At 39.4% G+C, this 14899-nt stretch overlaps 1 long non-coding RNA gene across 1 annotated transcript in view; it reads right to left on the bottom strand.

Moving 5' to 3' along the window:
* The window catches only part of LOC126491324 (uncharacterized), a 19479-nt gene continuing 4580 nt past the window's right edge, over positions 1-14899 (bottom strand). Inside the window, exons 2-4 of the long non-coding RNA XR_007589375.1 lie at positions 5138-5295; positions 4095-4338; positions 1-413 (exon numbers count right to left, since the gene is read on the bottom strand). This is a non-coding gene — a long non-coding RNA (uncharacterized lncRNA). The remainder of the gene's footprint in view (positions 414-4094; positions 4339-5137; positions 5296-14899) is intronic.

Here is a 14899-nt window from a genome sequence, read left to right as displayed (position 1 = left end):
GGGCATATGTGTAAGTATACCTCCTGCTCTTGAAGCTGTGGCGGTCAGAAGAGGGTGTCAAATCTCCTGGAACTAGAACCCCTGGCTGCTGTGAGCTAGCATGTTGGTGCTGGGAATCGAACCCTGGTCCTCTGGAAGAGCAGTGCGTGCTCTTAGTCACAGAGCCATTTCTCTAGCTAAGAATCAAGCATCTTTAAATGTGGTTTGTATTAGGCTCATTCAAAATCATGTGATTTTGCAGTTTGAAGCAGGTGTCTTGGCATTATCTGGGAAACTAGACGCTCAGATTCAGATTCAGCTGTGTTTGGAGTGCAGACAGTTCAGGGAACTAAAGTGAACTTCCACACATGTCTAGTTGGTAGACTCTTGGCTTCTTATTTCTCTGGCCGTGAAGAGGTCATCGCTTGCAGTAGCTATGAAAAAAAATCACCAATTTCAGGAAAAGCAGATAAGGGCTGGAATTCACTTGAAAAGCAGCCATAGAGGGCATCAAGACTGCCGGGTGGGTGACACAATCTATGGTGTCCTCCGTGTCAAACCAGGACTGATGTGTCCAGGGGCTGAGGAGATAGTGTGGTTGGCAAAACAACATGGTGTGATGGCATGCAACTGTAATCCCAGCGCTGGGAAAGCGAAGATGGAGGATCCCTGGGACAGGACTTCCTGGCTAGCCAGACTAGCCCATTAGGTAAGCTCCAGGTTCATGTTAACCTCTGGCCTTCACACACAACTACACACACACATACACATACGTACACACATACAAATACACACATATAAACACAAAAAGATAAAATTCATCTCTTAAGTATTTCAGAATAGCTATGTAGTACTCTACCGAGAAACAAAATAGCTTTGTAGTTCTTACATGTACACGGATACTTGTACTTCTTTTTTAAATATATTTTTTGTTTTTAAAAATTAAAATATAATTATATCATTTCCCTCTTCCCTTTCCTTCTACTTCCCCTTCCATGTAACTTCATACTCCCCCTTGAATCATGGCCTCTTTTTCTTTGCTGCTGTTACATATATGTATAAACACATGAATATAAAAACACTTGTTCAGTCCATTTAGTGTTGCTTTTATATATATGACTTCAGGGATGACCACTTGGAATTGGATAATCAATCAGGAGCTCATCCCGAGTGGTATCTAATTCTACTCCTCTCAGCAGTTCTCAGTGTGTGTGGTTCTGTGTGTAGGGAGGGCCCCATGAGAGTTCCCCTCCACAACAGCGTGTCTATTTGGTCTTGTCATTGTTCAGGTTCTGTTTAGGCGGCCATTTTGTTGAGACTTTATGTAGCTTCCCTGTAATTTCTAGAAGACACAATTTCAAAGCATACTTCTGGTCGTCTGACACAATCTTTCCACCCACTTTTCAAAAATGTTCCCTGGGCCTTAGATCCAGGAGTTGTTTTGTAAATGTATCTATTGGGTCTGGGTACCCTACAATCAATTGTTCTCTACATTTTGACCAGTTTTGCTTTCCTTTAATATTCTCTGTCTGCTACAAAAGACAATTCTTTGGTGAAGGATGAGAGCTACACTTAAAGCAAACTCATTTCTTAAGTGCGAAGTCCCAGTGTCCTGGCTAGAGTATCAAGTGTGTGTTTACCAAATATCTAAAATTGAATGACTGCAACATGCGTGAGCTTGTGCTGGAAGGCTTCCTATATGCTTAGCTCTAGTAGCTAAGCCCATGCGTGGGCAGGTGTGGTATCAAACTTGGTCGTCAGTCTTCATAGTAAGTACTATTTCCCAGGGCTGGAGAAATGGCTCAGTCATTAAGAACACTTGCTACACTTGCGGAGCAGTTGGGATTTGTAAAGGGTCCAGGTTTGATTCCCAGAATCCACCTGAAGGCACACAACCACTTTTAACTCTAATTCTAGAGGAGAGTCCTCTTCCAGCCTCCTCAGGCACTGCACACACTGAACCACTGCAAGTGGTTCACAGACATACAAACAAGTAAAACACCCATAAGTATAAAACAAAAAATATTTTTTAAAAAAGTTGATGCAGGTTCTAAAGAAGAGAGGATTCTGTGGGTAATTTTATTTCAACACATTTGAGAACTAAGGCAAAGCAATAACTACATAGAATGTATAACTTTACCCAAACTGATCCAATAAGAGATAGAAATTTGCCTTACTGTTAAAGAGATAAGATTAGAATTATAAAACTCTGATTTGTGTCAAGGGAAACTCCTGGTCTGTGATTAGTTCCATTAAACATTCAAGGAAGATACTCTTCCTGGAAAACAGATAGCTCGTATTCTAAGTTTGTCCTAATCCTGATACCAAAACCACACTATAAAAGATGGAGGCTATATATAGGTCAACCTCACTAGTGAATACCATTGAGAAAATAAATCACACATGCAATATTAAGACGCTCAAGAGAACAAATCCAAAGAATCATGAATAAGAATAGCTCTTCCAGGAAAGCAAGACTCACTTAAAATTAGGAAATCAGATTGTGAGAGACACACTATGAGCAGATTAAAAAAAAAAAAAACACATGACCTTCTTAGGAAGTACATGAGAAGTTCTTAATAAATGTCAACGCCCATTCATTATAAGAAAAAATAGCAAATAACTAAGGAAAGGGAAGTCCCTTAATCTTAAAAATGTTTTTTTTTCTTCAAAAGTGCATAGAGTAAACATGACACTTAAGGAAACCCAGTGTTTTGCAAGATTTAGAGAATGATCATACTTTTGGTTTTGAATGAGTAAACTAAAACTAAAAGAATAAATAGCAAAATCAGGTAGGTAGACAGACAGAAAAACAGGAATAGATAAGACAGCAAAACAACATTAAGTTGAATGCCCAAAACATCCAGCAGAAATGGACCAAGAAAGACCTGTTGAGATAGCCAGAGTGTCTGACAAAGAAGAGTGTTTCCTTAGGTGAGACTTCAAGAAAAAGAACAAATAACTAAGATAACATCATCAAAACTAGGCAAGGGCCAGCAAATATCCAGTAGAAATTCATTGGGGAAGTTGAGACAATGGGGTAAAATTCCTAATTTACAGCACCCTTTTGACCCCACGGGGATAAGCTTCCCATGGCTGAATGTCCGACCTTTTTGCTACTATAGCTCCCTGCATGCTCTGTTGGAAATGGTTTACCTGCCTGCTGCTTTCAAGGACAGGATGTTCTCACTCTTGCTATTCTTTTACCCTCTCTATCATTGAGTTAGGGGAATCCAGGCCACTAATAGACAAGGGGTCTTGAAGGACACTTGAGGCAAATATGCTTGAAATATGGGGGAGAAGAATCAACCCCACTTCTAGAGCAAGGTTCTCAGTGAGCTCAAATGGCACATGATGATTTACCAATATGGTGTACATCACAATCTATATTTACTTTATGAATATAAAGTTTAACGATATAAATCTGTAGCTACATATATATATTGATATATTGATGTATTGATATGTTTGTTCAGGTAAACCTGCATAAGTTAATAAGAGCAATAGTCAATATGAATGGAATAACCAAGCATGAAGGCTCCTAATTGTAATACCAGTACTCAGGAGGTAGAGGCAAGAGGATCACACATTTGAGGGCAATATGTATTAAGAACTTGCCTCAGGAAAAGTAATTTAAAAGGTGTGTGTGCTGCCAGACATGATGGTGCATGTCTTTAATTCCAGCACTCAGGAAGCAGAAGGAAGTTGAGCTCTGTTGAGTTCAACGTCATCCTGGTCTGCATAGTGAGTTCCATAGTGAGACCCTGTCTCAAATAGATAGATAGATAGATAGATAGATAGATAGATAGATAGATAGATAGAAATTAAAATGTACATCTACCTAAATATATATGGAAAATATAATATTAATTTATATAAATTACATGTGTATTTACATAGATTATATAAGCATGTTTACATAATTTATGACATATACATGTTTATGTCATATACTGATAGGTAATTAGGCATTTATATTATAGATGCAAATAGCAACAGGTTTCTTTTGATTTGCTTGACTGATTCTTTCATTAACTAGAACTTTCCCTTTGTCTTGTTTTATTTCATTGGCTATTGTTTATCATTTCAATGTGAAGAACCAGTTTTCCACTTACCTTTGGGACTTTTTATAAATTTACCTCTGAATTTTTCTTTCTGTTTCATTTTTCGAACTTTCCACCATCCAGGAAGAAATCAGGCTTATTTTGGGATGTCCTTCCAGTTTCCTTCTCGTTGTTTTCATGCCTTTTCTCTGATTTTATATATATATTTGACTCACCATAACTTTTATCCATGCAACTGGTTAGCATTTTGGTCAGACTTATTTGTTTCTTGCAATTTCTAATTTTCTTGTAAGGCCTGAAATGACATTGTTCTGATCTCAATTTGCAAATTCTTTGAAAATTAATTAACTTATCACTTGATATGCATGTGTGTGTATGTCTGTATGAGTTTGTGTGTACCACAGATGTGCAGAATCCCTCAGAGGCCAGAAGAGGTCACCATGCTACCTGTAATGGAGTTACAGAGGCTGTGAGCCACTGTGTGTGCGCTGGACACTGAACCATGGTCCTTCTAGAGCAGTAAGCACTGAGCCATCTCTCCAGCACCTATTCTTTAGAACGTCAACATCTTTTTTGAACCCGTACCATTTTCAAAAGTCACTTCTTCTCTGGATGCTTATTTTATTGAACTCATAATTCTACCATGTTTTTAAATTATTTCTTTCTTTTACTTATTTGTTGACAATTTCACATATGTACATGTTGATCACACCCACCCACATTCATTTACTAAGTTCTGCTTGAAGAGGTTGTGGGTTTGCTTCTCTGACTGACTGTATTTTCTTCTGAAAAGATTTCTCCTGGATTCTTGACTTCTAGGATATAAAAGTGACCTCAGAATTGAACCATGGACTTCTTTTCTTTTTTTGATGCACATGTTTTTTTTTTTTTTTTTCCAGTCTTATGACCTCAGTGCAAACTGCATTTAAAAGTTTTACAAAATAGTCCACGTGGGGGCGAGAGAGAGCTTGGTTGAGGTCGAATGCAGGTTTGCAGAGGCCAGCTTGCTCTCTCTCCCCAGAAATCTCACTACATTTTGTTGCATAGACTTCTCCCTAAAATGTCCCTATCTAATTCTCAAACTTGTATTTTACCTTCTGCGGCAAACGGAGGCTTTGCTGATGTGATGAAGGTAAAGATCTTGAGATGGAGAAGGTACCCGGAAGTAGCCAGCACAGTTCTTAGAAAGTCCTCCGAAGGGGGACTCTGGAGAGGAGCTTGATGATCACAGCAGGCGTTGGAGCCATGTTCTCTGAAGATTAAAGAAGGGACCAAGAGTCAAAGAAGGCAGGTGGCTTCCAGAAGCTGGAAGAGGCAAAGGGACTTATTGTTTCTTGGATCCTCCAGAGGGAACAAGGCTCTGTGAAAACCTTGATTTTATCTTGAGGAAATACATTTTGAACCATTTAGCTCAGATCTGTAAGAAAATAAGTTATGCTGTTTTTAAACCACCAAGATTGTGAAAGCAACAAGAATTGCCGTGCCTGGCTGCCAGTCTGTATCTTCCAGCTGGAATGATATTGGTGAGAATCCTTAGGTTTGGGTTCCTGTGCTCCATGATGTACGCCCCTGAAGCAGGGAAGAGTCCAGAATGCCCCAGACTCAAATCTTCTGTACATTTTCTTCCTTACTATAAAAAAGGTTTTTAAATTAGAGTGGGAGCTTATGTCTCTTCTTTGACTGGTTACTATGAAATATTTTACCTTACCCATCTAATTTTCATTTGTTTCATAAGGGATAGGGGGATTCAGTGACATAGTCTCCCGAGCTACTATGTTTACCCAGAATTCTTTATTATCAATTCCCTCCCCCCCCAACTCGAGTTTGGTTTTTTGTTTGTTTGTTTGTTTTGCTCTTGACTCTTCTTAAAATCATGAACTAGGAATTGCCCAAAATTATCTTTCAGAAAAAAAAGTCTACATTTTCTTTTTTTTATTTTTACATGTGTGTGCTGTATATGTATGTGCTATGCATGCTTGTGTGTGGATGAACAGGTGCATGCATGGGTGCATATGTATGTGGAGGCACAAACTTGATGCTAAGAGTCATCCTCATTCACTCTTACATCTTATTCAGGGAGGCAGGGGTTTTCAATCAAATTCAGAAGTCACTGATATGAAGAACAGTATGACCCCCCCTCTTCCCTTTCTTCTGAGATTGAAAGTACTTACATGGGCCCACACACCCACCTGACATTTACATAGGTTCTGGTGAATATGACCCAAACTCTGATCCTCACACGTCATGACAAGTACTTTAACCATTAATACATCTCCCCAGGCTCCTCTAAAGAAGTCTATTTTTATGACATTTGCACTAATTATACAATTCTTGTTTTTCAAATAGTAAAATATGTTCATAGGACTGTTTTATTTTTTAATTTTTTAAAGAGGCCTATGTTTCCTCACACTTAACATTTTCAATAAAAACATTTATTTTTATTATTTTTTTAATATTTATTTATTATGTATACAATATTCTGTCTATATGCCTGCAAGTCAGAAGAGGGCACCAGACCCCATTACAGATGGTTGTGAGCCATCATGTGGTTGCTGGGAATTGAACTCAGGCAATGAGTCTTACCTGAGTTCAGGCAATGCTCTTAACCTCTGAGCCATTTCTCCAGCCCCTGTTTTTTATTATTTTTAATAGTCTATGGTGTGTATCTATGTGAAAGCCTGGTCCAATTGTCCACAATAGGCTCAGTTTACTGCACTGCTTTGATCCTGTGGGCCCCACTCTAAACTGAGACATGAACCAATGCAAACAGTAGTGGGTATCTGGAGTGGAGATTGGCAGTAGGAGACACAGAAATCAAAACAAATTTTGGAGAGCCAAATCTTACAACAGTGTGGAGAATGGGGTTGGAGTAGAAGAAAGCTAGATCCATCAGAAGCTAGATCCAAGTAGGAAAGTGGGAAAGCCTGATTTTAATCCATCACAATGGAGCTAGAGAGAATTTCTGTGGGAATTCCTTCAGTCAATAGCCCTTAAGATCCAGCCCACTTGGGTGTGATCTCTTATACTGCAAATGCAGCCATAAAGCTTGCATTCTCTCTCTCTCTCTCTTTCTCTCTCTCTCTCTCTCTCTCTCTCTCTCTCTCTTGCTAGATTCAGTTCCTGTTTCCTCACCCATGCAGAGGACTGTGATCTATGAATCTACCCCTAAATAAAGAACCCTTTATTATACTCAGTTTTGAGCTAGTGTGGGAATACTTTATAGTGTTCATCTTCATCTGGTGCCCACATGAATTCCAACTCCACACCTACCAGGACTGTCCCAAAAAGGCCTAAAAGATCCACACCTGCCTGGCTTGATTTCACCTACTAAGCAATTTTTGTCAAAACCCTGCCACACTGGAGCTACCATGAGGTGATTAGCAATTTTCCAGGCTCATGCAGGCTTTTCTTCCTTTTCTCCTGACTTCACAGAGACTTGTGCAGTTTCTGGTTTGTGTTCCCTGCTTGAAAGCTCTGAGTTACTTGATATTCTGGAAAAAAAACTTTCTCCGTGTATGGAATTGATTTAATTGCTCTTAATTTGTCAAGCAAAGCAATTTGTCAGTATTTAAGCAGGCCCCAACATGGAACTGAGCGTGACTGTTCACGCCACACTGGTCAAGTCTCTCCCCAGCCAGTCGCATCTCTCTGCTACATGTCTGAACTCCAACACCTGCTGATCAATAAAGATTATTACATCTACAATTTACTGCAATCTCATAATGGAGGTAACTTTATTTGAGTAATAAATAAATCAATGAATTTGAAAGTTATATAATTGCAGACAATATTACCACCCAGGAATTTAATAACCTTTTGCTTATACTATAGATGGTATTCTGCAAGGCTTATATGGTTTTTCTGATATATCCATTTATTGGATATTGGGACTTAGCTTTGTTTTTTATTTTATATCCTGAAGAAAGTGGTTTGATAACAGAGCCAAGAATGAGGCACTTTTAGAAATGATACAGTCTTTACAGACTAATAATGAAGAGCTAGCTGACAGAATTAATACCATTGAAAATCAAAAGTTAGCTAAAAAAATAATGCCATTGAAAAGGATAACATTAATTTGACAGACAAAATTCAATCCATGTCAACATGAAAGGATTCATACTGTTGAATTTGACAGTCAAAATCTGCTAAAAAGTTATGATAAGTTAAAGATAGAGTATATCTCTAGGAAGGAAATCTGCACACCTTTCATGATATCCAAGGATGAGAAGTTATCCTTAATGGAAAAATTTCATACCTTGGAGTCATATGTGCAGAATGAGGACCAGAGGCTAACTGACTCAATGAAATCATTAGAAATATTCATAGATCAAGAGATTCAGGCTTTACAAAAGACAGTGGTAAAAAGATTTGAAATGATTAAAGAAATTATAAGAGCTGATGAGCAGGGAAAGAAGATACAAGGAAAGGATTTAACATCACCAGTACCTATCAGAGTCAGAGATAATTTACCAAGGGTTTTAGCTTCCTACTCTGTAACCAACTCTGACAAACCATCAAGTTCTAAATGCCCAAAATGATCCAAAGAATGTAGATGGAAAACTATAGGTATGAATAATCTTTAAAAAAATGAGCAAGCAGTCATATTTTATGGCTTACATTTACCATTTGTTAGGGAGGTGCTAAAGACATGGGCTTCCAGCAATAAGGCTACCTCACATGATTGACTTCAATTAGTTTCAGCAGTCCTGGAAGACAGGTTGAAACTACTGTGGAAATGTTATTGGCAAGAAGAGTCAAGGATTTTAGAACAACAGGGAAAAGCAAAAGGTTTTGAAGCTTCCCAAGATCAAATTCTTGGCAAGGGCACTTAATGCTGACTCATAGGATCAAACCCTTTATGATGAACACGTCTTGCCCCTATACTACACAGCAGCTTTAAATGCTTGGGACAGGATTCAAGAACTAGGGGAAAAAATTGAATCATATACCTGGGTTAAACACAGCCAAAGAAAACCTTTAGTGACTTTTTACAAAGATTAACTAAGGTTGTACAAACAGGAATAACAGACCCAGAAGCTAAACAAGTACTTATTGAATCTTTGGCTTTTGAAAATGCCAACTTAGAATGCAAAAAGATATTTGGGCCTTTAAAGGTTTGATCAGCATCAATGGATGAATGGATCCTGCATACAATGAACATTGAGACATTTGATTATAATACTGAGGCTTGGGTAGGACAAGCAATTTCCAAAAGTATGAGGAGACATCAAAATGCCAAATGTTTTAATTGTGGTAGAATAGGACATCTGAGAAGGGATTGTAGACAAGCAATTCTTAGAAATAATGTCTTCTCTGGGAATGGCAAAAATAGAAAGTCTCAATCTTCTGGACTATGTAGAAGATGTAGCAAAGGTCAGCATTGGACCAATGAGTGCAGATCAACAAAAGACAGACAAGGCAACCTGATACCATCAGGAAACTCCTTGGGGGGGGCCTCTTGCAGGCCCCCAAGTCAAAATTGGGCCAGTCATTCCCAGTCACTGTAAAGGACATGTCTCACCAGGAAAATTAATAAAAAAAAATCTATTGCTTGCTATAAAAAACCATGCTGTTCTGGATGATGGAATAAACATGGAGGATGAATCAAAAATTCCAATAGGAAATAGGAAATGTATATTTTGGCAGACTTCTATAAATAATCAAAGACCAAGCTAAGAATGCATATAAATAACATTGTAATTGAGGGATTACTGGAAATAGGTGTGGATATGACTATCATTACTCCAAAATCTTAGCATCCAAATTGGCCTCTTCAAGAGGCAAATGTTCAATTCCTAGGAATAGGAATCCTATCTCAAGTGAAACCAAGTATGAGATAGGTTGAATGCATAGGGCCAGAAGGACAAAGAGGAATGCTGAGCCCATATGTGGCTAATATCATAGTGAACTTATGGGGTCACAACCTGCTTCAGCAAAGGAATACACAGATTAACATTCCTGCAATCCCAGAAACATGAGTTCCTGGGAAGGATATTATAAGGTAGTATAACAAAAAGTCACTATCCATCCAGGCTGTAAAAGAACACAAAAGAACTAACAAACCTTCAGAGGTACAATGACCCTACCTTTAAAATGGTTAACTGAGGAACCAATATAGGTTAAACAATGGCCTTTAACAGAAAAGAAACTAAAGACTTTAGAACAATAGGTACAGGAGTAACTAGCTGCTCACCATATTGAAGAATCAACCAGCCCTTGGAATTCTCCTGTATTTGTTGTTAAAAAGAAATCTGGAAAATGGAGAATGGTGACAGATATAAATAATTCAACCTATGGGCCCTCTACAATCTGGAATTCCTTTGCCTTTCCTATTGCCCAAAAGATGGCCTTTTATAGTTACTGATTTAAGAGAGTGTTTCTTCACTATACTCTTACAAGAAAAGGACAGAGAAAAGTTTGCCATTACAGTGCCTACTTATAATAATTCTCAGCCTACTAGGAGATATCAATGGACCTAAATAGAGAACCCTTTGTTATACTCAATTCTGAGCTAGTGTGAGTCTACTTTATAGCATCCATCTTCAGAGAATAGAACAAATTCTAGACAAATAAAGGAGACAAGACAGTTTATTTGTTGATAGGACACATACACTGTGTTTGCTGGAGAGTGACATTAATAATGCTTCTGTTGAAGCCCATGGCAACACAACTCATGGATATGGGGGGCATAATAGGAAGATTCTCATCTAAGAAGAAGATGAACTCAGTCTGGGAAATCAGGAGGTTGAGGCGTTCTTAGGATATTTGTGTAAGGATGTTATCACTGTATTACAGAAACAAAAGTAGAGGGTAGAGATGATATTTCTAAAAATTTTAGTGGTTATTTCTCTGTATTACATTGGCTGGCCTAGAGCGCAGAGGTCTGTCTGTCTCTGCCTCTCAAGTGTTAGATTAATGACATTTACCACCATGCCCACCCAGCTCAAGGATTAGAATATGAAGGAATCAAGAGCACAGGAAATAGAAATGAGTCTGCAAAGTCAGTCCCCTTTTCCTGTCACAGAGAGGCAGGAAAGAAAGGGCTTATGAAAAAAAAGTCATCCACGAAATATTATTCCTAGAGAAAAGATAAATGTAGTTAAGACCAGAAGGAGGAACAAGTGGAGAAGTAAACAGTGGAAGGAGTTCTTGTCAATCACAAGCTCTACTCGGGATTCTGAAGAGGAGCTTAGAGAACTTGCCTAGGCAAAGCCATTCCTAATGCAGGAGAAGAGGAAACTACATAATGAGTGCATTTCCGACTCAACATAAACAAACAGCATTATAAGCAGAGTACTCTTCCCCCTTTAAAAATACCTACATTGGGTTTGAAGAGATGGCTCAGTGGTTAAGAGCACTAGCTGCCCTTCCAGAGAACCCAGGTTGGATTCTCAGCACCCAATGGAGACTCACAACCACCTGCAGCTCTATTTCAGGGAACTGATGCTGTTTTTTGCTTCTGCAGGCATTGCACATGTGTGATACACATACACACACACATGCAGAAAAATACTCATGCACATAAATAAGAAATTAATATTAAGATTTTCACATTGCTCTTCTTTTAAGTTTCCTATAAAGGAAAATATCTTCATTGCTTTAAAGTGGTTGAAATAAAAGTAATTTTTCATTAAGTGAAATAATTATTCTCCTATAAACATTTTTCTTCTTTAAGTGAGACAATAGAACACATTCCAGAATAGCATTATTGGATGGCAGACAAAACACTCAAATGAAGGTCACAGTGTCTTTAAAGGGTACAGAATTGCTTTCTGGCACACATGAGAGAAGGATCCACTCAGAAGCTCCTCCAAACACTCAGAGGCATGCATAGAAACTTTGTCCCAGGAATGTTTACTCCTCTTCTGCCAACAGATGAATGGAAATAATACATGATTACTCTCTGGATCAAAGTGTCTCAAGTCTTTAAAGGAAAACATCGTGGATGGGAAATGATGGGGAAAAACAGTTATCAACAGTCATCCAGTGGCAGAGAGGGGTGGGATGAGAGAGAGGATACTCTTGGCGGGGCAGCAGTGTAAAGCTGTAGAGTTAGGAGTGCAGGGTATTAGTGACTTAGGATGTCCCAGCTGGGAGAAACTAGAGATGAGATGAGAGAGATAAGCCTCAGTCATTTGGCTGAAAACCTGTAAGGCTGGGTACAGATATGGGCTGATCTGATAAGCAAGAGGAAGTTTTCAAAAATTTAACAGGAGATTGACCAGGTAAAAGTTTGAGATTGAGAGAAAAAAAAAAAAACTGCCTGGGTTGTTGAAGACTGTTAGGAGAGAGGCACGTCACAAATTTGGGGCATGGATTGTCATGACACATTGAACAATGGCCCCTCAAAGATCCCAGGCCCTGATTTATGGAGTTCATGATGCTATTTTATGCCAGCAAGGGTGGTGGCGGTGCAAGTATGGTTAAGTTAAGGGAATTTGGACTGGGAGAGTATCCTGGCTCACCTGAGAGGGGCCAGTGAGTAAGTACTGAGCTGTGGGAAATGTGAAAACCTAGGGCTTCAGCCCTGCAGGGAACAGGGCACAAGCCAATGAAGGCAGCTGGCCTCTGGAGGCTGAAAAAGGTGAGTAACTGGGATAACTCAAAGATGAACAGCCTTCTAAAGACGATTGTTTTGGAATACTTGAGGATACTAATGAAAACTATTAGTTTGCAAAGAAAATGTATATATTATGTAAATGCATAATGTCTTTAAAGTGATAGAAGTTTTATAAGTCCACTCACAGTCATCTATGGACATTCTAGAGAATATCTGGATCCCATGTTTAAAACACCTTGGAGCTGATAGATTATCTCAATGTATACTTAATGCATATAACAAAAGTCTAAACTGTATTGATGAGGTAAGGAAAGTGGTGTAAACATGAGTTATTATAGCAGAAGTTCAATACGTAGCATGAGAACTAAGTTCTATCAGTGTTCACTCCGGGTTTTGAAACCTGGGGGAACAAGGGAACAGGATTGTCAGCAAGAAATGGAGAAGGTGAAGATTGGGAGCAAATTCTGAACTTCCCAGGCCTTGGGATCTTGCAGTGAGGGATAGAATATGAGGATCAGAGATCAGAGATGAGGGTCAAAGAGAATGACTAAAGTGTAGCCAACAGCTCTGTTGGTCAGGAGCTATTTTGCTAGCAAGGAACAGAGTGGGGCCAAAGGGCCTGGAATTGCATTTCACTGATCCATCAGAAGAGGGCGTAGCAAGCATTCTGGAGGAAAGCATGGACTCAGGGCCTGGAATCTCCTTGATGTGGATCAGGACTTATCCAGCGCTGTTTGTTCCAGGTAGACAGCAGGAAGCCCATTTCCAAGTCGTTAAATGCAGTGACAGAGCTGGTGAGGGGATTCAGCTGTTAAGAACCCTTGCTGCTCTTCCAGAGGACCTGAGTTTGGATGCAGATCTTTTTGTGGTAACACGGCATGGCATGTCTCTAGTTTCCTAGGACCCATGAATGTAATACACTTGGTACTTTTTCTGAGTCTGTTGTATGCCTCCTTTCATGTCATCATCTGCCTAATTATCATATAAAGGAACACAGAATGATGTTTATGAAGTGACTGCTGTGGTGCCTCATGGCGCTGAGTGGTGTCTGCATGGGGTCAATGGAAAACAAGCTTAACCTATCTAATCACATCTGCCCTGTATCACACGTCAAGAGGGTGTTACTCGAAACCATAACCACTCACCTGTGTTGTGAAACTTCTGAGGCATGATGTTGTCATAAAGAAAAGGGCTGTTTGGAATCTAGAAAAAGTACTGACAGAGAGGAACACCAGTGTGTGGTAGTTACTAGGTGTCCGATAAATGATGATAGACAATCCATTTGCTACTCAAAGCTGGCCTCTAAGGTTTACATTAGAATAACCTCTTTTGCACAAATGGGGAGACTGAGAGACAAAGATGGTAATTCCCTACTGAAGGTTCCCTGCCTACTAAGTGGTAGAAGAAAAATAGAAATTCAAGGTCTCTAACTCTGGGGCCTTCGAGCTCAGCCCTGAATTCTAATCTCTCTCAAGAATAAGGAAAATATTTTTATCACTGCTTGCCCTGAGTGCCAAGTCATGACCAGGAAACTGGTTCTTTCCATGGGTAGGTCCCCAAAGTTAATACAGGTCACAACACAATCAAGCCAATGTCTGAATCTCCTCCAAGACAAAGTGATGAGGGTAAAGATGTTGGGCTCCAAGTTACAAAAGCTTTCTTGGTTACATAACGAAAGGAATAGGAACTGCTGAGATTTATCTGGAAGACAGGTGTGAGGACCAGGACCATCTAAAGCAAGGGAAGACACACAGGGTGAAAACCTGGTTTAGAAAAGGGGAGTAGGAATAATACGGAGTCCCAGGATAGAAGGCATCAACTTTGGAAAGATGTATGTAGAATCAAGAAGGAGAGCCCATGCTATAGAATATGAAGTAATTCCTTCTTTTGGAGGGAGTAGCCTTTAGGTAGAAGGAGAAGTTTGGTTATAAGGTTTTGAGGAGCTGATGAAGGCAGCCGGTTCTTTGGTCCAGTTCGTGTTTGCTAAGATTCCAAGATTCCTCACCTGTATGACTCCCTGCCAAGAACGCATGCCCAGGTGCCAACAGGAGTAAAACATCTGCCTTTCACACTGTAAACTGAAAAGCAGGCATTTGGTTATAAGCCAAAGTGAACTTGGAATGTGAGTCACCTTCCAGGACCTTTATTTTTCTTCCTGCCTTCCTCCTCCTCCTCCTCTTCTCTTCTCTTCTCTTCTCTTCTCTTCTCTTCTCTTCTCTTCTCTTCTCTTCTCTTCTCTTCTCTTCTCTTCTCTTCTCTTCTCTCCTCTCCTCTCCTCTCCTCTCCTCTCCTCTCC

The sequence above is a fragment of the Alexandromys fortis genome, unplaced genomic scaffold (assembly GCF_014885135.2).
Source record: "Alexandromys fortis isolate MF-2015 unplaced genomic scaffold, M_Fortis_MF-2015_v1.1 scaffold_22, whole genome shotgun sequence".
Classification (NCBI taxonomy): Eukaryota; Metazoa; Chordata; class Mammalia; order Rodentia; family Cricetidae; genus Alexandromys; species Alexandromys fortis.
This window is presented reverse-complemented; position numbering and strand designations above follow the sequence as displayed.